We start from the raw sequence: 24,308 nt of genomic DNA on the forward strand, positions 1-24,308 counted from the left end.
TCCATGCTCAGTTGGAGGAGTATGAGCAGTACAGACATGGTAAGTGCTATTGTTCTCTGTTATACGTTGTTGTGAGTGGTGAGAGACATGCTCTGTCATGTGTTCCTTGTTATCTGTAACATAACCTGAGTCTTAGATGGCCCATCAATCACAATGTAATTTTATGTAAATGTAACACATGGAATTCTAGGAGTTGCGGTCCTCAACTCACAAATGGCTACAATTGCATTACAATTATTTGTTGTACATCAGAAATAGTGGGATTGGCATTACTACTGGCACAAAAATCTTTTCAAATGTGATGCTATGCTGATTTGTTTCACTTACACATGTTCATTGTCATATGACTCTGTGATATTATTATATTTGCACCAAGCATGCTTTTATTAGTTTGGTTTGACTTAACCACTATTAGTTGTTTCTAATATTGACATGGCTGACATTGTGTCACTTTACCTAACTACTTATAATACATACATATATGGAAATTGGAGTTGTAAAGACACTACATGTAAAACTAGGCACAGCTGGGTATTCCACAAAGATCTTAAACTTACACAAAAGTAGTATAAGTTTACCATTTTTGAATAAGCCTCCATGAGAGGAAATCAATCAGATAAATTGGTGCAACAAATTGTTCAGGAGGTATTGCATGGGTTACATTCTCATGTATAGAATAGTTATTCTTAACCTGTTTATACTGGATAGTTAATATGTCTTCTATCATACTATTTTGTTTTAGTATCACTTGCACTAAGGAAATATTTAGAAGCGTCAGACTCGCCGTGTATTAAGGGATTAAGCAATAATAGTTATGTATTCGTGAAAATGGTAAATATATACATATACCTGATTTGTATTTTTAAGTGTATATTAGTCTTGAGAAAGTTAGGCAACTTGTGAAACATAGTACTAGGTCTGCTAAGGTTGGTAGAAGTCAAACGGATTCGGTTTGAACTAGGTTTGAAGCATTTATATATTATTGCATTTTAATCATATCTAAGGCTCCCTGTTTTCCATTTTTATGGATTTTTACAGATAAATATAGACAGAAAACATCTGCATTTATTTTTAAAAGTGGATAAATTCAGAAAATTGTGCTTCTTTTGCTTGGCTCTCCGTGCTGTCTTTCATGAATTGTAGGCCAGCAGCTGAGCAGATGGACAGCATGGGAAATTAAAAAACGGGATAATGTTTCTTTAGTCCCTTCGCTGCGGGGGTAATTCCCCCGCAGAGCGGGGTGGGCGGTGGCGGCGGCGGCGCTGTGCTCGTGACAAGCCCAGCTCATCATGAGGCACAGTGGAGCTGTGCTCATGATGAGCTGGGCTCGTCACGACTCCGCCCATTGATTGATTCTCCCGCACAGGCAGGGAATCAATTACACGTGGGAGTGGCGCGACCGTTATGACGAGCCCAACTCGTCATGAGCACAGCTCCACTGTGCCTCATGATGATTTGGGCTCGTCATGGACATACAAGGGGTTAAATAACTGCATATGTCAACATACATTTATGGTATAATGCTAGCATTTACCAGTGGATGTATTGGTGTGTAATATTTGGCAGCAAAAATAGCTCAAATATGACAGACATCAAAGTATGAGTGCACGTCTATCAGTTAAATAGATATGGAAATGTAGTTTTACAACTTCATTTATATGCAAAACACAAAATAAATATGGATATATACAGATAAAATGGGCAAAAAAATAAATATGGATAAATACAGGCGGAAATGGCCAAAAAATAAATACCATAAAACTGGGAGCCCTAATCATATCCCACCCTCGTATGTGATATTAAAAATAGATGTGATACATTTTCAGGGCAGAACACTTTATGGTTTAAATCTGTTTATTAATTTGTGCAAACAATAAAACACAGCCTACGACTCCGTAGGCACAGTGCCAATGAGACAACCTAGTTGCCTGTCATATCGTTACCCAGAATAATAAGCGTGGGGCAGACCCACCAAATAAAGAAAATGAAATCACTTAAAAAGGATACAAACATTCAACAATGCCCCCCCTCCCTCCTCCCCTCCCTCGTCCACTTTATCCGTAAGAGTAAGAACATCATTTAGGGATCAGCGCCGCCGCCTACGGCGGTTCTGGGAAGCGGCCTCCGGAATCGATGTATCCGCGAGGCGCAGCAATCGCAGGTATCGGGGGCAGGTCAGCTCCCGAAACTCGGACACCAGCAGGGTTAGGAAGGGCCTCCACAACTCCGGAAACTCGGACCCCCTACCGGCCAAGGTGAGAATGAGCTTCTCCATGCCCAACACCAGCCAAAGCCTCCGGAGCCATCCGGTAAATGTTGGAAGCTGAGCAGATCGCCAGTGTATCAGTATGTTTTGCGTCGCTGCACCTAAGGCAATAGCAATCAGCCGGCCCCTCCGGGACTTGAGTGGATATGTCAGCGAGTTGGGCAAGCCCAGGAGGACATAAGCGGGGAATCGCGGGAGTTGCGTCTCCAGATGGAGATCAATTTCGTCTAAGACTTGGGCCCAGTATGGTTGGAGGCAGGCACAACTCCACAGAACATGCTCCAGGGTACCCACATCCCCGCACCCCCTCCAACACAACGCGCTCCGGCGAGAGTCAAAGCGATGCAGGCGCTCCGGCGTGTAATACCAATAAGTGTCGAGTTTAGTCATAGTCTCTGTAAGTCCCATGTGGTATGCCGAATGCCGTGCTCTATGGTATATGCCTTCCCACTCTTTATGACTGAGAGATCTACCCAGGTCCCTCTCCCAACGAGTCCTGCCTGCATTATATGTGTGTGCGGTAGTCTCTAGAAGCATTTTGTAGATATCAGAGATGATTTTCTTACCGGACGTGCGCGTTACCAGCCACTTTTCGTAAGGGGTCAACAGGCGCTGCGTCTGGGGTCGGACCTGCGGGTGGAGTGCCCAGTGTCTAACCTGCAAATAGGCCAAGCGCTCAGACTCCGGAAGGCCATAATGTTCTTTGAGCTGCGGGAATGTGATGATGCCGTCAAAATCAAAAAGGTGGCCTAGTGACCTACAGGAGGAGGAGCGCCAAGCGCGAAAGGCCCGCGAATCCGCCCCAGGGTGGAATTCTGGGTTATCAAATATTGGGGTAAGGGGCGACGGGAAGGACGTCAGGAGGTGGAAAGTGTTAGTGCGGTCCCAAGACTCCAATACAGTGCTTGTAATGTAAGAGGCGTAAAGATTGGGGGGTCGATGCTGTTTACGAAGAAAGGGGATGCCCTGTAGCGGCCTAGCCGCCACCGCCTGATCCTGGAACAACCAGTGCTTTTCCGATTCCAGTTGATGCCACTCCACTAAGTACCGAAGCTGAGAAGCGTGGAAGTATAGCTGGAGGTCAGGGAGCCCCACCCCCCCTTCTCCGGCGGAAGAACTGCTACCGCATGTCGGAATCGGGGTTTGCGGCCCTGCCAAATAAAACGCGCTAGCTCCGCTTGCGTCTGTTGGATCCAACCTGCCGGAGGGCAAAGGGGAAGGGTCTGGAAGAGGTACAAAATCTGCGGAAGCACTGTCATTTTGGTGGAAGCTATCCTGCCCAGCCAGGAGATTGTGCAGGTTTTCCATCTGCTCAATTCTTTGCGGATGTGGGACCGGAGGTTAGAGTAGTTAATGTCCACAGTGGCCTGAAGGGTTGGGGCTAGCTGAATACCCAAGTAGGGGATCGAGGCAGACGCCCAGCTCATAGTGTGTTCCTCCTGAATTTGGGCCAGCGTGGGCGGGGAGAGTGAGATGTTAAGCGCCATGGATTTGTCCAGGTTGATTTTAAACCCTGATCCTCGCGCAAAGCTATAGAGCTCGATGAATAGGGCGCGTAGAGCCGGGATTGGATCGGACAGGGAAAGTAGAATATCATCCGCGTAGAGACTAATGGTATGAATATCCCCTCCAAATTTAATCCCGGTGATAAGTGGGGTGTTGTCGGACCGAAGGGCCAAGGGCTCCATGTAGAGTGCGAAGAGGAGGGGCGACAGGGGGCATCCCTGCCTAGTGCCCCTCCCGATGGGAAATCGGGAGGAGGTGTAGCCATTAACTTGGACTGTTGCCTGGGGGAAGCGATAGCAGTTTAAGATTCTGGTGCGTAATTTCTCCCCCAACCCTGCCTTTATCAAGACCATCTCCAGATACGGCCAATGGACACTGTCAAAGGCCTTTTCCGGTTCGAGGGCCAGAAGCATATACTCCCCTTGTGTGCGGGATGCCTTTTCAATCAGGTGGAGAATACGCTTAGTATTGTCGCTCGTTTGCCTCTGAAGGATGAAGCCCGCTTGATCTGGATCAACCAGCTGGGCCATATATGGAGCCAAGCGGGTTGCTATAATGCTGGTGTACAGTTTGATATCTATGTTCAGCAAAGATATGGGCCTGTAGGTGCCACAAGCTGTCCTGTCCTTCCCAGGTTTGGGGATAACCACAATCGCTGCCTCCAACATATCCTCCGGGATGGCTCCCAGTTGGTCAAAAAGTATTGAACAAGCCCGTCAGGAGTGGGGCCACTTGCTGCAAAAAGTCTTATAAAAGGCAGCCGTGTAACCATCCGGGCCCGGCGATCTACCCAGCTTGAGGCGCGAAATTGCAGAAATGACTTCCTCTGTCTGAATAGCCCTTTCTAAGTGATCCGCTTGCGCTGGAGTTAGAGAAGGCATGTGGGCCGCGTCTATGTATTCAGCACTGCTCTGGGCTTCCAGTGATTCCCCTGTGTAAAGGTCCGCATAAAAGTCGCGGAAGGTTTCGGCTATAGCTGCGTCATCCGTCACTTCCTCCCCCCCTGTGTTCCGAATTGCGTGGACCCCCTGCTTCTGTCTGGCTTCCCGCAGTTTGTTTGCCAGAAGGCGACCGCAGCGATCCCCCCGTATAGTACGAATGTCGGAGCCTAAGGGCCGCAAACTCCGCCCTGTCCTGGTCCAGGGCTGCAAGCTGCTTCCTTTCTATGCATAGCTGCCGCCAAGCGCGAGAAGTGCCAGTTCTCTGATGCATCTGTTCGAGCTCCGAGACGCGCTGGGAAAGCTCTGCCCGTTTGCGGCTTTGCTCGCGGTTTTGGGCAGAGGATATGGCTATGAATTCACCCCTCAGGACTGCTTTCAGCGCTAATCACTGCGTCGCCCTAGTCGTGTCCGAGTTAGCGTTGTGAGTGAGGAAATTTGTGATAGCCTTCTGGAGTTGGTCAATGACTGAGTGTTGGTGTAGCAGTGTGTCGCGCAGGCGCCAATGTTGGAGAGGCTGCAAAGAAGGCGGGAGCCGGAAAGTGGCCAGAACCAGGGAATGCTCCGAGAGGGAAGCCGTTAAGATCTCCACGCTCAAGGCGTGGGCCTGGAGGGGCGAGGAACTGAGAAAGTAATCCAAGCGTGCGTACGTTTTGTGTGCTCCCGAGTAGAAGGTATATCCCCGACTGGTCAGATGGAAGTGACGCCATAGATCCGACAGACCCACGTCTCTAAGTCGAACCCGCCCGGCAGCTGTGAGAACCCCCGTTTGCCCAGTGCGCTGACAGGAACGATCTAAGGTGTTGTCGAAGACAATGTTGAGGTCGCCGCCCAGCAGCAGACGGCAGTCCGCTGTCGCCGCAGCTTCATCAAGAGCCTGGAGGAGAAACAAGGACTGCCCTTCATTGGGGGCATATATGGAACCCACCCCAAAAGTCACCCCCCCAATAGGAACTGATACAAGAGTAAGCGGCCCTTTATCTCCACCCCTTTATGTAGGACCCTGCCAGGGAAGGATCGGGATACCAATATAGCTACCCCCGCTGATTTGGAGTTGGCCGAGGAGAACAGCTGCGTAGGAAAGGCCCGGGATTGCATTCTATGGTGGTCCTTGGCCAGAAGGTGGGTCTCCTGTAAGAGGCAAATGTCTGCTTTCGTGTGTTCCAAGTAGTTAAGGATTGCCCTTCGTTTGACGGGGTTGTTCAATCCCCGCACATTTAGCGTAAGGACTTTAAGAGGGGTGTGTGGCATCTAGGGACCAGAAACAGAGCCAACGGCGATATAAGCGGCTGGCCATGCGAAACAGATGGGAGCTACGACCCTGACTATCAGATCGGGTGCGTGATAACTCTGAAGTGCCATAGAGAACAGTGGACGAGGGAACCCCTACCCAGAACCAGCCCCCTAACACCCCTAATAAACAACTGGACCAGCGATGAAAACCACTGGTAAAAGTAAACAAAAAAATCAAAATCCAAAGGTATTGTCCGTCTCCTTGGGTATACCAGGAGAGCGTCCATGTGGGGAACATAATGTGACCAAGGGGGAAGAGACTCGGCTCCTCCCGCCGTCCACCGGGAAGACCTGGACCCGTTGCGGCAGAGTATTCGCCTCAACCACTCACTCGCCTCCCGGACCCGCCCCGGCCAGGGCGTCCGTCGCGGATGCCAGTGCATCCCGTTGACTCTGTGCAATGTCAGTTTTGTTGGGCTTCCAGGTTTGTTGGCGCCCACCCTGGTACCACCACCCAGATGCAGAGGGCTCGGGTCTGGAGCCTGTGCTGTGAGAGTGGTCGGCTGCGCCCGGCAGCGGGAGGCCCAGCAACCTGCAGGATTCAGAGAGTGAGCGGAGCTGGTGTAATTTGCCGGCTAGTCTAAAGATGAGGCGAAAGGGGTGGCCCCACGAGTACGGAATACCCTGCTGCCGAAGATGCTCAGTCACTGGGCGGAATTGCCGGCGGCGTTGTAGGGTTATCAGGGCCAGGTCTTGATACAGCACCGGTGAGTGCCCCTGGTAGGAGATAGGATGGGGGGTTCTCGCCTTCGTGAGGATCGCCTCTTTGGTTTTGAAGTCCTGAATGCACACCAGTATGTCTGCTGGAGGGGCGTTGGGCCCCCGAGGCAGGCCAACTCTGTGCGCCCTGTCTAAGAGGATCTCAGTGCCCTCCGGAGCGGCCAGGATATGACGGAAGAGGCCCGTGGCAAATGCAAAGAGGCCTTTGTGTCATCCAGTGCCCTCACTCCCCGGATACGGATGTTGTGTCTGCGGGATCTGTTTTCCAAATCCTCCATGTGAGTTTGGACATCCAGCTGTTGATCCTGCAGGCGGAGAATCTCCTGTTGGAGTGTAGTGATGTCCGACACCGTGGCATCGCACTTTTCCTCCAGGATCGCGACACGGTCCCCAACGTCATCGACATCGCGCCAGATCTCCTTTATCTCAGCCGTGAGGTCAGCCTTCACCGTCTGAAGGTCCGCCCTGAGAGTTTGAAAGAGGGATTCCATATATGCTTTGGTGATCGGCTCTTCCCCATTGCCGGGAGGGTGCTGAGGAGGCGCCATCATGGGGGTCCCGCCGGCAGGGCTGGGGGCGGAGTGAGCGCGCCCAAAGATGTCCTTCAGTGGTTTCTGCTTTTGCCCCCTAGATGAGGGCATAGTCATGAGGTCACCACTAGGTATCCCGCACCAGGGGGCACGTCAGGTCCAGTGCAGTGGTCGGGGGACGCCAGTGAGTGAGCCCCTGCTGCGCCAAATGAGAGCCTTGAGCCGTCTCCAGGCTACTGTTGCCCACCACCCAACAGGACCGTGAGGAAGGCCCCGTGGGCGCACCGCGCCGTCTCAGCAAGATAGGAACGTAGAGGGGCCCTGCAACCCTAGGGGTCAATGTCCAGCTGGTACAGTTCCTCCACCCTGTGGGGTCCTCCTCCGGGCCTTCACTCGGCCGCCCTGTTATCCGCTCTGGGCGAATATAGGCCTTCTCGCCCCTCAGGCCGGCTATCCCCTGCTCCGCACGATCAAATGCGACCCACCGGATCCTCCCCAGCCGTCACACCAGAGGACCGAGCCCTCCCAGTCCCCCGGCGAGCGTGGGTGTCTCCTACCTGGTTCCGGCTGCCACGCGCCACTGCCCCTTTGCCACCGGGCCCAACCAGTCCACACGATGTGTCGCTCCTCGATGCCAGGCCGGGGATCCGAGCAGGCCTCCGCGCCACGCGACGGAGGAGCAGCCGGGCAGGACGCGTCCACGAGGTCCCCTCCACCGCCGGGCGCCGGTGCCCTCCGGAAAGCAGCCGGAGGTCGTCCGTGGGGGCGCAGAAGCGTGGGGAGGGCCACCCACTCCAGGTCCGGTGTCTCACCACTCCCTTAGGTGGCCACAGGGGGAGGCCTCCTGCGCCGGCTCAGGCTCCAGGAAATCGGGGGATGCGCCGCGGCCTACCCCACCGCCCCGATCTGGTGAGCGGGCAGGGTTTCCACCACCGCTGGGCCGTGGATCGCTCCGGGGGTCAGTGGAAGGCCAACCGCGGGCGCGCAGATGGGCGGGGAGGGCCTCCTGGTCCGGGCCCCCCAGCGCAGCATCCTGTTTGCCCCAGAGCTCCGCTCGGTCTGTTCCTCAGGGCGATCCCAGGGGGCAGCCTCCCGCGCCGGGTCCTCGCCTAGTCCGCTGCGCCCCCAGGACGCAGGCCGCCGCGTGGCCTCCGGCGGGTCCCAGGAGTCTCGGAACCGGCCCGCCTCTCCTCACCTCCTCCATCGCCGCAGCCCCAAGGCACCCGGGCTCGTTCTCCGCGCCGGCCGGCGGGTCTCCAGACAGAGGCCGGGAAGTGGAAAGCTGGCCTCGACGGCTCCCGCCCGGGGCCGCCGCTCCGCTGAAGCCTCTGTGGAAGCGCCCGTCGGCGCTGGCCCGGCCTCGTCTCCGCCAACCAGCACCCGGCCGCCCATTGCGGGCGATCGTCGCCGAGCTCCACCGCGGTCCGGTCAGCCTCTCTCAGGGCGATCTGCGCCAACGCCACCGGCTATTCGGGGGTCCCACAGAAGCTGTACAAAGCGAATTTCGGTGGACGGCGGGCAGGAGCTTCAGCAAACGCGTCCTACCTCGCCGCCATCTTGGCCACGCCCCCGGGCAGAACACTTTAAAAGTGCATGGAATAAATTCAAACCACTTGTTAAATGCTTCTCTGAAGTAGGTGCCACAATGGCTATTACTTTCATTGAGCTACTTTAGGCTCAGTGTACACATTCATGTCAATTTAATAGTAAACATCATAACACGAAGACTTGCAAAATTAGATAGTGTACTGTTATTACTAGCAAATCATCAACCAGTTTGTAACCTGAATACAACATGCAGATTCAATCATCACACTATGTGGATAAAGACCTTGTCCCAAAAAGGACTGATTTTATGGATTTTGGTCTTGGTCGGCACCTACTATTGCTAGTGTAAATGAGGTGTCATTCGAAAGAGAAAAGTTGGAGTATATTATGCTAAGCCCACTTGCACACTGGTCTGGAACTATGATTTAAGTGCAAAGGATTAGTCAGATTGTGAGAATAAAGCATTAGCCTTCACATTAGGGCAAGATCTAGGTGATTGTCAACAGAAATCATTTCAAGGCTGTTAAATACAGCTTATTGGAAAGCAATTTTATATTTGATACACAACAAGATTTATTCAAGATTTGCGCTAGCACAATGTGGTGCAAAGTCTCACAAGGAAGGTAACTTTCCACCACAAAAGTTATTTGTGCTCAAATAATGCTTTGCAGTGCCTTTGTTACTGGAGTTTAACTTAGAAGGATCAGAGCGAATATACATTGTTTTTTATGCATTGTTTTGGAGATGTGTACAAGTTTATTTTTTATTAATTAGGCAGTTAATTTTACTGTGTTATCTGAAACTAGTTTGAATTATTTACTACATTTAATCAGTCTGATGAACTTTTTGGAATTAAGAAAAAAATAAACAGGAGAGAAGAACCAAGGAAAAAGCATAAAATAGAAAGGCAGTAGCAATTCAGCTAACTGCACAATATTAAAACTGTTTTTGTTGTGTAGGTCAAGCCTACCAATCAGCTCAAGTTGTCTGGTTGTTAAGGACATATTGTGGACTTACCAAGAACATACAAGGAATTAGCTGGCTATACTGTCACTTTATTTTGCGTGCTTCTTTCTCAGTCTGTTCTGGCCCAGCTTGTTAATCAAGCCTTTTTCTTTCCAGATGGAGCACAGGCTTTTTACTGGCGCTCTGATTGGCCGTCTTCTTGTGTTTCCATTGCTCACTTTTTGTGTTTCCACTGCTCACTTTTTGGGGACTACTTTAAAAACCCTTTGTGATATGTTGGAGCCCCACCTGCAGCCTTGCTGGACATATCCAACAGCTTTAACCCCAACTTATAAGGTGATGGCGTCCCTGCATTTTTTTGCCACTGGATCGTTCCAGCAGACAGTGGCCAGCGCTGGTGGGATGTCACAACCAATGTTCAGCATGATGCTCCATGATGTTCTGTGCGCCATGATGATATACAAGGACAGATATATCCATTTCCCCAGGGGTGCTGAATTGCCAGCTGTGAAGGGAGGCTTCTATCCCTTGGACACATCCCCCATGTTGTTGGTGCCATTGATTGCACCCATGTTGGGTTTGTGCCACCACAGGCAAGTGAGCACATTTACAGGAACCGCAAACATTACCACTCCATAAATGTGCAGGTGGTGTCCCTGGCAGATATGATCATCTCCCACATGTGTGCCAAATTCCCAGGCTCAGCCCATGACTCCTACATCCTGCAGAACAGCACTGTGCCCCAGCTGATGGCTAATCTGCTTCCCAAGCGTGCATGGATTGTGGGTGAGTATGCCTAAGCGTATGGCGTGCTGGGTGTGTGACCTGCTGCCCTCTGCCTCAGCGAATTTGCAATGTCTATTTGTATTTCTCATACCTAGGTGACTCTGCATATCCCAACCGTCCCTGGTTGCTGAGACCACTGCGGAATCCCAGGACCCCGGCTGAAGTCCGCTACAATGAGATCCATGGGAGGACATGTCGTATGGTGGAGCGTACTTTTGGTCTGCTCAAGTCACGTTTCGCTGCCTGGACAAGACCGGAGGTGGACTGGCATACTCGCCCTGGAAGGTGTGTCAGATTGTAGTGGCATGCTGCATGCTCCACAACCTAGCCATTCGCAAGGAGATTCCCCTGTTCCTGGATGATGATTAGGACCCAAGGCCCCCGCCTACAAACCAACCCGTGTCCAGTGATGTGGACAGTGGAGAGGAGGAAGGTGTTGACCTGCGTGAACAGCTCATCACCTGCTACTTCACTTGAAGGTGGGTGACAATGTACAACATGCCCATTGTCTGATGATATTGCTGTTGTCGTGAAGGGGTATGTGAGAATTATAACTGAGGCCAGTTGTAGACTCAGTAGTTGTTGGCAATGTTTCTGGGACTGGTCATTTGGGAACATCTACAGGACGTGTATGTTGACACTTGTTGCCCATTGTGACGTGTGCATTTTGGGTTATCTTGATGGAAGGTGTTGTGTGATGTCTGTGATGCCAGACCCAGACCAGTGAATGTTGTTCTCTTGTGTTTCCCTAGGTGCCTTCAACTTCTCCTTGCCTACATACAGTCCATACTCCTGGTACATTGTGATCATGTTGCAGACTGTACATCCTGCAATAAAGACGGAGCAGACACAACAACATGTGTGTAAGGATCATTTATTTACAATGGTGACGTGAGGGGGGTGTACATTTCCATTGAGGTGGTGGTGGAGCAGTGAGTTGACAGTTATGGTAAATTAGATAATCGAGTAGTCACCACAATGATGTGGTGACCCAGTCCAACAGACAGATGCCATTCACAAGGACAGTCCAAAAAGTCAATGCAGTGGTGAAGAGGGTTGCCAACAGGGCTGGCTCCTGGACTGGTGTTTGGCAGGTGCTTTGCATCCAGATACTCCCAGGGTCTTCTTAGGGTGGCCCCTTGGTCGCTTGGCAGGGGGGCCATGCTGCAGGGCCAGTGGGGTCTGAGGACTCACCCCTCTCTGTGGGCGCAGGGGAGGATGGTGAACTGTCATACTGCGGCCCACCAGAGGGAGGTGGAGGTGTTGGTTGCGGCGCAGGCCTGTCCCTCAGTACCACCACAATTTGTCTCATGCGGGTGTTAATGGACCTCATCAGCAGGATGAGCTCGCGTAAAAGTTCGTCCGACCGGCCCGTTCATCCCTGGGCCTGTTCATATGCACCAAGGACTCTGGTGATGTGTTCCAGGGCTTGGGTCCCAGCCTCCTGGTGTCTGTGGGTGACCCTGCCCCTCCCACCTACCCTGCTGCCATGGACCTGTTGCCTCACCACTGTGGGCACCCGCATCCTCTCCCTGCCCTCCTCAGTCGGTAGTGTGGGCTGGTCATCCTCTGGGACAGGGAGGGTGTTGCAGGCAGCACTGGTGGTGGTGGTGGTGGTAGTGGCGGGGGCCGCACAGGCCGTAACAGCAGGGGTCTGCAGTGAAGTTGTTATTGCCGCAGATGTGGTGGGGGGACAATGGGGTCCTGGGACCTGTTGCTCCCTGGCACACCAGATGGGCCGGCTTCAAGCTCAAAATCCAGAGAATCCTGGGAGTCAACATCCGAGAGTCCATGTACTGGGGGGGAGACTGACTCTACAGGTTGCTGGTGTTGTCCTCTGCAGTGAGTTCTTGATCACCTGTGGATCAGATTGGAAATGGTCATCGTAGTCCTTTGTGTTAGCTGTGTGTCATTCACTTTTTGTACACTGCACAATTGACTGATCATCACATTGTTTTCTATGTGCACTACTGTGCCTCCTGACATGATGCAGTGGTACATGCATAACTTGTCCATTGTGTGAGGTGTCAATGCATACCATGCGACCCGTGCATAATTTATGTTTACAGGTACCTGTTGCTATCTAGGGACTGGCACAACATGTTTTTCATTGAGGACTCTTTGTTGATTTGTCTGACCTAGGAGACGTCACATCTGGCCATGGACTGGCTATTGTCATCTCCTGCAAACCTTTGTCCTGTCATGTGCATATCTTGATTTATACCACCACACATGCTTTCTTATTTCTCGAATGGTCCTTGTTGTACTGGCCCCATGGCGATGCACATGTCAATAGGTGCTGTGCATGATTGTGCTCAGACTTTCTTCTACATGTGCATTGGTGTGTCACACTTTGGTAGCTGTGACAGTTTCCTTAGCTTACCTGTGTGCACACTGTGCGTGGCAATGGGGTCGGTGTGCATATTTCTGCAATGAGAGGGCTGGTGTTGTCATATGGCACCATTTCTTTTGTGACAAATGTTTGGGTGCACGTACTGGCTACTTGCCTGTTACGTGCTCGCATTTGGCTTAGTGATGTGACACATCTGTGCGTGCGTGGTGGAGGCTTACATCCTGCTCAGTGGTGTCATGAGACAGAATGATATGTCTACCTACCTGTGAGTTTGTTAGATGTACTGCAATGGCTTCCAACTGCTTCTGGGTGGGGGTAGGGTTCCATCTTGCTCAGGTGTGGGACAGGGGGCATGGTGGGAGTAGTGGTACCGGTCTCCCACCCACAAACACCCTCCCTGGGAAGATGAATACCTACCTCTTAGTTTGTTTGGTGTACTGCAATGGCTTCCAACTGCTTCTGGGTGGGGTGGGTAGGGTTCCATCTTGCTAGGCTGTGGGACAGGGGGAATGGTGGGAGTGGGAGTGCAGGCCTCCCACCCACAAACACCCTCCCAGGGAAGATGGCTACCTACCTGTAAGTTTGATGAGGGTAATGTAATGGCTGACACATGCTTCTGGGTGGGGTGGGGGTGGGGCTTCATCCTGCTGAGGTGTGGGCAGGGGGCATGGTAGGAGTGGTAGTGCAGGCCTCCCACCCACAAACACCCTCCCAGGGAAGATGGCTACCTACCTGTAAGTTTGATGAGGGTAATGTAATGGCTGACACATGCTTCTGGGTGGGGTGGGGGGAGGGCTCCATCCTTCTGAGGTGGGGCAGGGGGCATGGTGGGGGTGGTGGTACAGGCCTCACACACCCAGACACCCTCCCATGGAAGATGGCTACCTACCTGTAAGTTTGTTTGGTGTACTGCAATGGCTTCCAACTGCTTCTGGGTGGGGGGAATGCTCCATCCTGCTCAGGTGTGGGACAGGGGGCATGGTGGGAGTAGTGGTACAGGCCTCCCACCCACAAACACCCTCCCAGGGAAGAAGAATACCTACCTGTAAGTTTGTTTGGTGTAATGCAATGGCTTCCAAATGCTTCTGGGTGGGGTGGGGGGAGGGCTCCAACTTGCTGATGCTGTGGGACAAGGGGGCCTGGTGGGAATTGTAGTGCTGGCTGCCTGTACACATGCCCCCATGGTAATGTTGCTAGATACGTTTGGGGTGAATGGGAGTGAGTGAATGTTGGATCAGTGAAACATGTTTTTGTGAGTGCGTGGTGCAGATGAATGGAATTTGTCCTAGGTGGTGTAGCTTTGTAGTTGTGCAAGACAGTACATGTCAGTGTGGTGGTAGTCATTTGTTTGTACTTACCAGCCTCCACTCCCCCGGCTACTCCTGTGAGACTCTCTGGATGCAGTATGGCAAGCACCTTCTCCTCCCATGGCTTCATGATCTCCTTTTTGGATCTTGGGGTGGTCCCTATTGCACTGAGCCTTTGGACTATCCTTGCCCACACTTGTGTCCTTGTGGCTAATGGTGTCTGTGGGACCAGGCTACCAAACAGTAACGGTTCCACTCTGACTATCTCATTTACTGTGACTGTCAACTCACTCTCTGTGAATTTGGGCATTTTATGTGTTGAAATGGTGTGTGGTGTACAAAGTGGTTGTGGGTGCAGGGGTGTGAGTGGTGGGTGTGGTTGTAATGTGTATGGTGTGTGATGTGCAGCGGGTTAGTGGTGCAGGTGTGGAAGTGGTGGTCGTGCTGTGTGTGGTGTGAGTAGTGCTGGTGTGTTGCTTTGCCTATCCTTTGTTGTGAGGGTTGGTGGCCTTCAGTCTTGGAATGTTGCAAAGGATTGTGGTCAGGGAAGGGGCTGGTTTTATACTCAGCTAAGTGGGTGTGCCCAAATGAGGTATTTCTGTCAGGTGTGTTGTGTGTCCTGGGAATTGTTTATTTTAGTTTTTCCATGTGGTTGTGTAATTGGGGTGTGTTTTGTGTATTTGGGGGGCATGGCTAGTTTGCTGTGTGCACTTTTGTGGCCTTATTGTGGGTTTCTTCCTTCGTCCACCAATATTTTTCACGGATCGTCCGCAGCGGTGGCCATGCTGCAGCTCTTCCGCTGGCTTTCCCATTCATCCCAGTGTGCGACCGCAGCGGTCAGAAACAGCGGAACGTACCGCAGGACCATCGGGGATATCATAATTTCCCATGCGGTGTCTCCGCTATGCTTGCAGCGGGTTGGTGTTTTTCCGCTGCGTATCCGAACACCGCAGACGGATTTTGACCATCACCACCCGCTATGGGCGGTTTTTCTTGGCCCCAGTCCGCCTCGGTCGGTGTTTCTTGGCGGATAATCCTAATTTGGCTGCCGTTTTTTCCGCGGTATCGGCGGGCGGTTGTTTTCCGCTTCCATGGCGGTCGGGGTGGTTTTCCAACCGCCATCCTAATCGGCCCCTAAGTATTTAATGACAAAATTAATACCTGAGTATTTTTTTATTATTCTTAAAATCAAAATAATATAATCTATAAATGTTTCCATAATAATTTAAACAGTAGTATTAATATTCATACCTGAGTATTAATTTACTCAAAATGTATAACTATTCCATAAAATATTTATTATTATTATTAGCATAAATATTAACTCTTTAATTACAATAGTAGTACCTAAAAATAATAAACTATAATGAAATTATTTTCTTTTATAAATCAATATTACTTAAATTATTTAACATGCAAAAATGTTAACAAACACTTACCATACAATACTTACCAATGCATTGTAAAAGCAGGTGTTGTACTTGTATATGCACTGTAATGGCATGCGTTGTAAAGTCATGCGATGTAAGTGTACCTGCGTTGTAATGGTTGCGTTGTAAAGGGATTGCATTGTAATGCGTGCGTTGTAAAGGATGTCTCCATTTTAATTATGTGTGGCTACAGAGTACAAAAGGCGACTTTCATGATTAACACTCCTTCGTCACATCTCTATGTAAGTTTTGTAGAAGTTTTTAAAAAGGTGAGAGAATGTAGCATCATAACTGCAAATCTACCCGATTTCAGTGTGAGGCTCATGATTTTTACACCAGAAATGGCTTTATTTGGGTTGTCTCCTGCCTGAAATCGCCTCTGCTCCAGTAGACTACATTTTGGCACCTTTTAAAAATATTTTTTACATTAATGCCGTTGATCCTTTTAAACCAATTACACTCCTGACGTCCCAAAAATTGCTTTATGTTTAGTCCCAGTGCCACTACGCACAATGCTGTCCGTTTGGCACGCACTCTAAATGGCCTGCAAGCACTTTTAGATTGCTTTTATATTTTTATGTAGGGGCTGAATCTTAAGGTTAGTAATGATAAATCTTACATTTTAACATGTGGACCAAAGACCACCCTTTCAAAGAATTTATTTAGTGGAAACACACCCATTTTGAAATCAATGAATTTGGGCTTTTTATTTAGTTCCAATCTGAGATGGGGCCATCTAATTACCCAAAAAACAACTAGCTGGAGGCAGTATACGAATCTCTATTTAGATTTGTGAAAAGTTTGGGACATAAACTTCCCAAAGAACTCCCTTCAGGCAGTAGAAAATAAGTTCTTAACCAGGCTTTTGGGACTTCCCTGATTTAAATCACATTTTATAACTCACAAGGAAATGGGTTTAGATTTCTTAGAAGACAGGGTGGGCTTGGCACTCATCTTGCTATTGGTTAAAATTTGGTACACTCCATCCAGAGCTAAGCATTACTAGGTAAATTGTTTAGGATTGTCTGAAACAGTCCAACAGGCTAGCTATCCCATGGATAAAGTATGTAAAGAATACTCTTCAAGATAGAGGATACCCAGTCTCTTTGAGAATAACAGTGAGATAACCACACTCACTGAGAATTTAGTAAAGGACACATATTACATCCACAGAGATAAGATGAGATGTGAAAACATTGTAGACATGGTCACTGTTTACTAGGCCTGGGTGGTAAATTTCGTTCCGCTTGTGGAATTTGCGATATGTTGACATTTTCACGTTCCATGAAGAGCGCGAAAATGTCAAAACTTTCGCAATCTGCCGCGAAACTTGTTTGCGCTTTAAAAATGCGTTCTCGCACACGCGCTCGTGACTTACCAGGGGGCCTGCGTTCGCCGATGAGTTTTCCTATCCGTTCACGTGCGCCACAAGATGTTGTATAGTTGGCAGCTGGTCGCGCAATCCCGCGAGAGTTTGCGATCACGAACACGTCATTGCGATCATGAACACGTCATTCGACCCAGAACAGGAAATAAGCATTTCGAGCAAGATGGCCGCGCCCATTAGCGACCGCATGGGCAAGTTGGAGATATATTTCCCCGCGACCACGCAAAAATACTTCGCGAACAGGCGGGAAAAGCAATCTCTGCATCTTCGCGAAAGTTCTGCGTGCTCACAGAGATTTTGCGCAATTTCGCGATAATTTGCGAAAGTCAATCTTGCAAATTCCGCCCACCCTTACTGTTTACACATACACCCCATTGTTAACTTGCGAAGGCATGGAACCCTATCTTTCTTGAATAAAAGCTCCAGATCAAGGATTCTATCTGACTCGTTTTCGAGTAAACACAATTCACTTTTTAGTGGCCTATCCCCTTACCAGGTCTTGGTTAAATGTTTAACCTTGTTGTCCATGTGGTGGTAGGTCCACACAGTACACTAAGCACTTTGGGGTCCATTAGGATGGCGGACGGACTTCAGTCCGCCTGCCACCCCTAGCGGTGCTGGGACCGGCTGCCAGTGTTGCAGCGGTCCCGCACCGCCAATTACAACATTGTGGCGGGTGGTGCTGTGAGTTGCACCAGCCACAATGTAGGAAATGCTTGTTGTGCATTGTCCTGCACAACGTGACAGGCATCGCGCAGTGCCTGCCACCTTGTGTATGCCAATGTAGGGGGGTATCATGGGTACCCCCCAAGTGCAGCCCCCCACCCCCCCCCTGGGGCCCAAAATGGCCCCCAAAGCAATTCCTGCATGCCTTTCCATGGTGGAGTCTCCGCCATGGAAAGGCATAACACCGACAACATCCTAATATGGATGCACCGCCACCATATTATGGGCCATTTTCCGCCCGATAGGTAATCGTGACGTGCTAATGTGGTGGGGGTAACAGTCCGTCCGGCGGGGTGTTTTATCGGGCGGATCGCCACTGCCGGTCAGGCGATGGCGATCCGCCCACCATGCTAATGACCCCCTTTATGTTATTCTGCACCTCATACTCTGATTTTAGAACCTGTTTTTTACGTCCTATTTTATCAGGAAATGGCCTCACATAACACCAAGAATGCTTATTGACAACTCTTTGAGAGTCCATCAACTTGCCATGCAGTGCTAAATTTCATTAATCAGGCAATACATCTTAGGACAAAATATGCAACATTATTGTAGGTTTATTGATATGGAAGACCAATGACCATTTGACTTAACTTGACAGTACCATCAAAAGGATGGTACCATCTGTCGAATTTGTAACTTGTTTTTGTTTTTTGAAAAACAAAATCCCAAAGGGGGATTTTGTTTTTGAATAAACAAAACTAATGACCCCCAAACCATTGGAGTTTTCTCCCATTGTGTGTAGGTCATTTAAATGTTTTACTGTCTCTAACCACCACGTTTTTCACTGTGGTAAGGGAGAGCAAAAACTGGTCATTCTGCCACCCACTCTAAATCGGATGGGCAATTGAAAGGCCAAACCTCTGACGGCCCTCACTTTGTTGGACCGTCAAAGGAGTATGATGGAGACAGTTGTCTCCATCAATGACATACTTAAGGTTCACTCGAATGTACATCAGGCGTGGGGACCTTCAGTTTGGCAGATAATATACTCTGTCGCGGAGACCTTCAGTTTGGCAGATAATATACTCTGTCGCGGAGACCTTCAGTTTGGCAGATAATATACTCAGTCGCCATTGCGACAGAGTACCCTCTCCACCAAACTCAAAATCAGCCCTTTATTTTCAAACAAAAACAATGACTTCCTCAAAAAGTCTGTTCAAGTTTACTTTGCACAGGATGCAATGAAAAATAAATAAACTATATCTGCAACACAGTCAGTTAAATACCTCAGTCTTCTTTCACTTTGTCAATGGGTGCTGGAATCATTTATTATAGTGGAGATCCTAGAAAATAATGTCAATCAATAGAAACCTAAGGTCTGTGAACATTCCAAATGTTATCTAAAGAGTGGGCGAACAAAATGGGACAAATACATTAGATGGCAAAGTGTTTGGGAGGTGCATGACCCAGTAGTGTATTCTGGATTCTATTTTAGGATAAATATGTATTGTTTACTGTGGTATGTGTGAGAAATCCTATTTGTCAATACTGGTTATGATAGTTTAAGATAAACCCAGTGAACTATGGTGTCTCAACTTGAATAGGCCCTGTGCTACAGGGGCTTCCACCAAAGAGTGTACATGATTGGCCCACATAGACATGCTAAATAGGTGGTCTCATGATGAGTTGTGATATTTGTGTTTTGTATAGTTGGTTATTAGTTCACATAATCGCAAAAATGTATTCATCACTTTGGAAAATTACCCTATTGTACCTCAGAGGAGAAGTCTCTCTTGTTTACATTCTCATAAGGGAATCATTTCACATTCTTCAACGCAATGACATTGTGTGAAAAATAATGAGTAGGGCACCACATTCTACAGATTATATAAATTTGGAAGTTATTTGTATAATTTTGCTGATGGAGTAGCAATAGTTCTCATTCCTCACTAAAAGGATCATCTCCAGCATCCACCACCCTGTCCATGGGAAAAAACAAAAGAGTGACCACAAGAAAGCATCAAATTCTTTCAAAATGTCCAACAACTCCATGATGCATTTTCTACCCACTGTGTGTAAGTTCTTGAATTGCATCATTCTGAAATCACAACTTAAATACCCGGTCAGGAGAAGAAGTGTCCCTCAAAATTGTTGTGTTATTGCAAAATAAAATAGAAAAATTTCAGAAAAAAGGCTGCTCAGAGTATTCATCCATATCTAAGCATAAAAATATTGTTTCAGATAGAGGTCCCAGCTAAGAATAGTTGTGTAGCCAATCTGATTTTCTCTGCCAAGCTTTGCCAAATTGCTACATGTCAGTAGGGCACCATGTTTCCAGATCTCCACTTTTGTAAAACATAATTGCCAGGTGACTAGTGCACATGGTTTCACTGAAGACAAATTGTAGGAAATTAACCTTTTCTGCATGGTCAGCCCAATATTTTTTGCCTCTTGCAGGACCTATATTTTTGCTGTGCACTTCATTCCTTCTAACTAGTGGTAAAGTGCCTGTGCTCCCTGTTTAAACATGGTCAAATAAGCATATTCCTAATTAGTACATGTCATTTACCTATAAGTCCCTAGTATAAGGTACAAGAGGCACCCAGGCTCTGAAAGGTTAATAGCACCTGTTGACTGCATCACTGCATCACCTATTGTGCCATTTACTACAGCAGCAGTGCAAACATTGCTACAGGTCTATCCTGTTTAGCAAGATTGTAGCAGTGTGTAAATCAACCCTATGGAGGCCTTGTAGCTCACAATTAAATGTTAACATTTCAGTACAGTGACTATCACCCAAAACTTATTTTTCACTGTGACAGGCCTAGCTGTCCTATGTAGAAAACTAGAGTACAGAGTCCAGTCCTAATACTGTATCTTGGTAATGGGACTAGCTAGAAAAACAATGAAACAACTTTTTTTTAATAGTTATTTCAAATCCAATTCGATTAGGAAGTGAGATTTTTTATAAATATCAGGGGAAAATAATGTTTAGAAAATTTCCATTTACCTGCCAGAAGTTCCTGGGCACCTAATTGGCATTTGCTCTCCAACTTCTCCCAGCCAGTGATTAACATTTGAATACGTATTAAAAAGGTGTGAAATGCCTTACAGGAGCGGCACAATAGGTCACTGTGATTGACGGCTCCGCCAGAATGGGCAGGCATGGCTCTTTGTGCTCAGCAGAAGGGCAGGGGCTGTAAGGATCGTTTATGAAATTACAGTGTCAAATATTTTTTTAGAGTCAAATCCTGACAGGTCTGCAGGGTTCAAACATAACACTTGGAGAGCATTTGTAAGGAAGGGAACCAGATACCAAGACAATTCTTGTGTATTCACTCTCTGGTAGGCGAAAAATCCTTCTTTTCTCCTACAAACTTCTGTCTCTAGGTTTACATACAGCAGATGGGGTGGGCTTAAAAGGAAGGTAACAGACAATTCTTTTGTATACACTCGTTGGTGAAGAACCCTGCTTTTGTCCTACCAGACTTATGTCTCTGGATTTATTTGTGGGTACATTGACTGCCTTAAATTGGATTTTAGTGTTAGATGTGGGAGAGCACCAGGTTTACCATTGTACCCTCCCCACACACAGCCGTCATAGCCCAAGTTTAGGGTGGCTGAAGACTTTTGCCATCAAGAAAATGCCAAAGTCTGTAGGTCTGATCAATGGAACATTTTCTCCATTGGTTAGGGCATCTCCTGTCACTCACTTGAGAACACTGCTGAATTTAAGGAAGAACAGAAGAGAACTGGACCTCCTGTTTGTGACCTAAGTGGAGCCCTGAAGGACTGGACTTGCACCATTGTGTACCCAAGACAAAGAAGTGGGCTCCCAGGGTCATCAGGTTAATCTCCCCTTCAAGCTACAGATATACAACAAGTTATATAAGGCCTTTCCTGCAACTGCTGAGCCAGCCAGTGGCAACTGGACCTGGACTGGACCGTGTTGTTGGCTTGTGCCTGACACCTTGTGAGACACTAAGAGCCTCCCCTGGGGTCATGAGGAGCTTAAGAGTTGCACTACTGTGGTGGACTGGGGCTTAAATGTCTAAGTCAGAAGGTCAAATCTTTGCCGAGAAAGAATTTGGTTAGTATATCCGACTTGTGCTCCATCGTGGTCAGCCTCAAATTTAACCTAGGTCCTAGTATACCACAACTGTTGACTATCATTGGCACTTTGCGGTTCCTGGCTCTATTTCTACTTAAAACTTTAAAAACTTCAGACCCAGCGACCCAGTTGGAGTGGTTGGTAATGGAGGAAAAGTCTTACCCACATTGCTTGTAGGGGGAAAGGTACCGCCGGCACCTGCTCTGCCCCACAAAATGCTTTACTGAATCCTGGGACAAAGCAGTAGCACATGTGGGAAGAAGGAATAAACAGTCCCTGGTGGCCCGTGACTTCTTCAAAGAGCTCAGGGGGTGTCAGGTACGAACACATGGGGCCTGATTGGGATTTCCATACTTGGAGATTTGGGTGGGAATTAAAGTATCAAAACCTTCTAGACCCTGTAGGGGGAATATGACCTGCAGGAAACACAAAGATTCCGCTAGAGCCAAGTCCACCAAGCACTACAAATGAAAGGGATAACATGGGATGCACAAGAGGACAATGGTCGCCTGGAGAGCAGAATACTTCAGGATGGCATGCGTTCCAACGTGAAAGCACTGACATACTGTACCCTCTGTGGCACAGTAAAAATAAGATGAGAAAGTCCACAGATATAGATGAAAGGTTTAATCCATCTGTAAGCAACCCTTGACAAAGGAGATGAGAAAAGGTAGTGGACACCTTCGCAGCCCAACTCAGAATGCTGCCAGGAGGAACCAGAGAATCTTCATCTCATTGTGCCTTCTGGAATACAATAATGCATTTATACAATGAACATAAACGAAACATGTGAAACATACACATGTCTATAATACATCAATTAATTAAACTATGCTATACAACACCCTCCAAAACAGGAGGCCAGACATTCTCTGGTCATCGAGGACTAAATGAGAGGCATATATGGGCCCCATGGAGAACAGACCTGGAAGCTGCATTGATGCACCCACAGGAGGTAGGAATAAAGGCGAGCCTGAGGCTTATACATCTTAAGGTCCTCCACAGGGTATATTACACTAAACCATGATTGTTACCAATGGCAAGGATACAAACAAATTGTTTGAGATGCAATGAGGAAGAGTGCGCCATAACACATTTTTTCTGGTCTTGTCCACGCCTACAGACATACTGGAAGGAGATAATTGCTGAGCTGACAAATGTGCTAGAGACTGAAAACCCCTTCACACCACAGTTATTAATTTTGGGCATACCGGCGGACATTCACATACCCAGAAGGCAACTCATAGTCTGTGCTCTGAGATTGAATATTGCAAAAAGAGACATACCTAGTAAAGAGGGAAGGCCTAAGCCCACCACAAAAACTCAGTGAGAAACTGTGATGATGTATTGCATGGAAGCAGAAAGAGTGGTTTATGAGGCAAAGGGTGGTCTGGGAAATTTCAGAAAGTGTGGGGGCAGTGGCTAACCTACCATGTCCTGGAACGGGAAGCCCAACACGCAAATTTGACTGAGCTCACTGTAGCCTAACCGCCCTGATGTATAATGTAACAGACTACTTGATAGAGATGGTGAGTCAAGCATGTGTCACAGTCGCATGTGCTGCCTCACTGATTTTGTTCACAATATATATGAAAAAGAATACCAATAATAATAACCATAAAAAGAAGAAACTTTAAAACTTCATATCTCTGGTTCTCTTTATTAGATTTGTGTCATGTTTGTGTCATTATGTTTATTACCAACAGCAGCTGATGCACGTAAGGGTGGTGGGGCAGGGCGAGGGGGATGTTGACAGACGACGGAATATGGCAAATTAAATAAATACATTACTCCCATTCCGTTATCTGTCGGAATGCCCCCCGCAGCGCCCCATCCCACCTCGCTTACCTGCACCAGCCACTGCTGTTTATTACATTTTACTCTATTTTCTAAGTTGGTTTGGATTATGTATTGTTTTGCATTGTGACTTTTTTTTACAGTTTTTTGTACTGCATAAATACTTTACATATTGCTCCAAGTTAAGCCTGTCTGGTCTATTTCATAGCTAACCTGGGGCTCAGCTCAGGTTAATTTAGTGACTCTGAGGGTTCCCCCTGACAAGGGTTGTGATTGTTTCATTTTCTGATAGAAAAGAAAATACAACTAACAGATGCACCTAGTTTTTAAGGGCAAGCCAAATACTACAAACAGAGTAACCTAGTGACTTTGAGCGATATCTGTCAACCCTTTCACTGACAAATGAGACAAAAGTGATGCTTGGCCTGGCCTATGCTGATCAGCACAATTGCTAATTATTGTTACTTGACACTAACCGGGGTTGGAAGCTGCAAATCTCAGGGTGTCTATAAAATGGAAAGATTTAATTGCGCCCGGAGCCGGTCCGTCCTGCCGAGTAAGTACGATGCGCATAACTGCCAAAAACACGACCGACACGCAGGCTGTGAATCAAGCCACATTCGTCCGTCCGAGCCGTAACTCCTAAAGAGGAACCGAGTCTCCCGGAAGCAGTATCCATAGCAGTTTCCGGCATGACAAGT

This window comes from Triturus cristatus, chromosome 8 (assembly GCF_964204655.1).
Source record: "Triturus cristatus chromosome 8, aTriCri1.1, whole genome shotgun sequence".
Classification (NCBI taxonomy): Eukaryota; Metazoa; Chordata; class Amphibia; order Caudata; family Salamandridae; genus Triturus; species Triturus cristatus.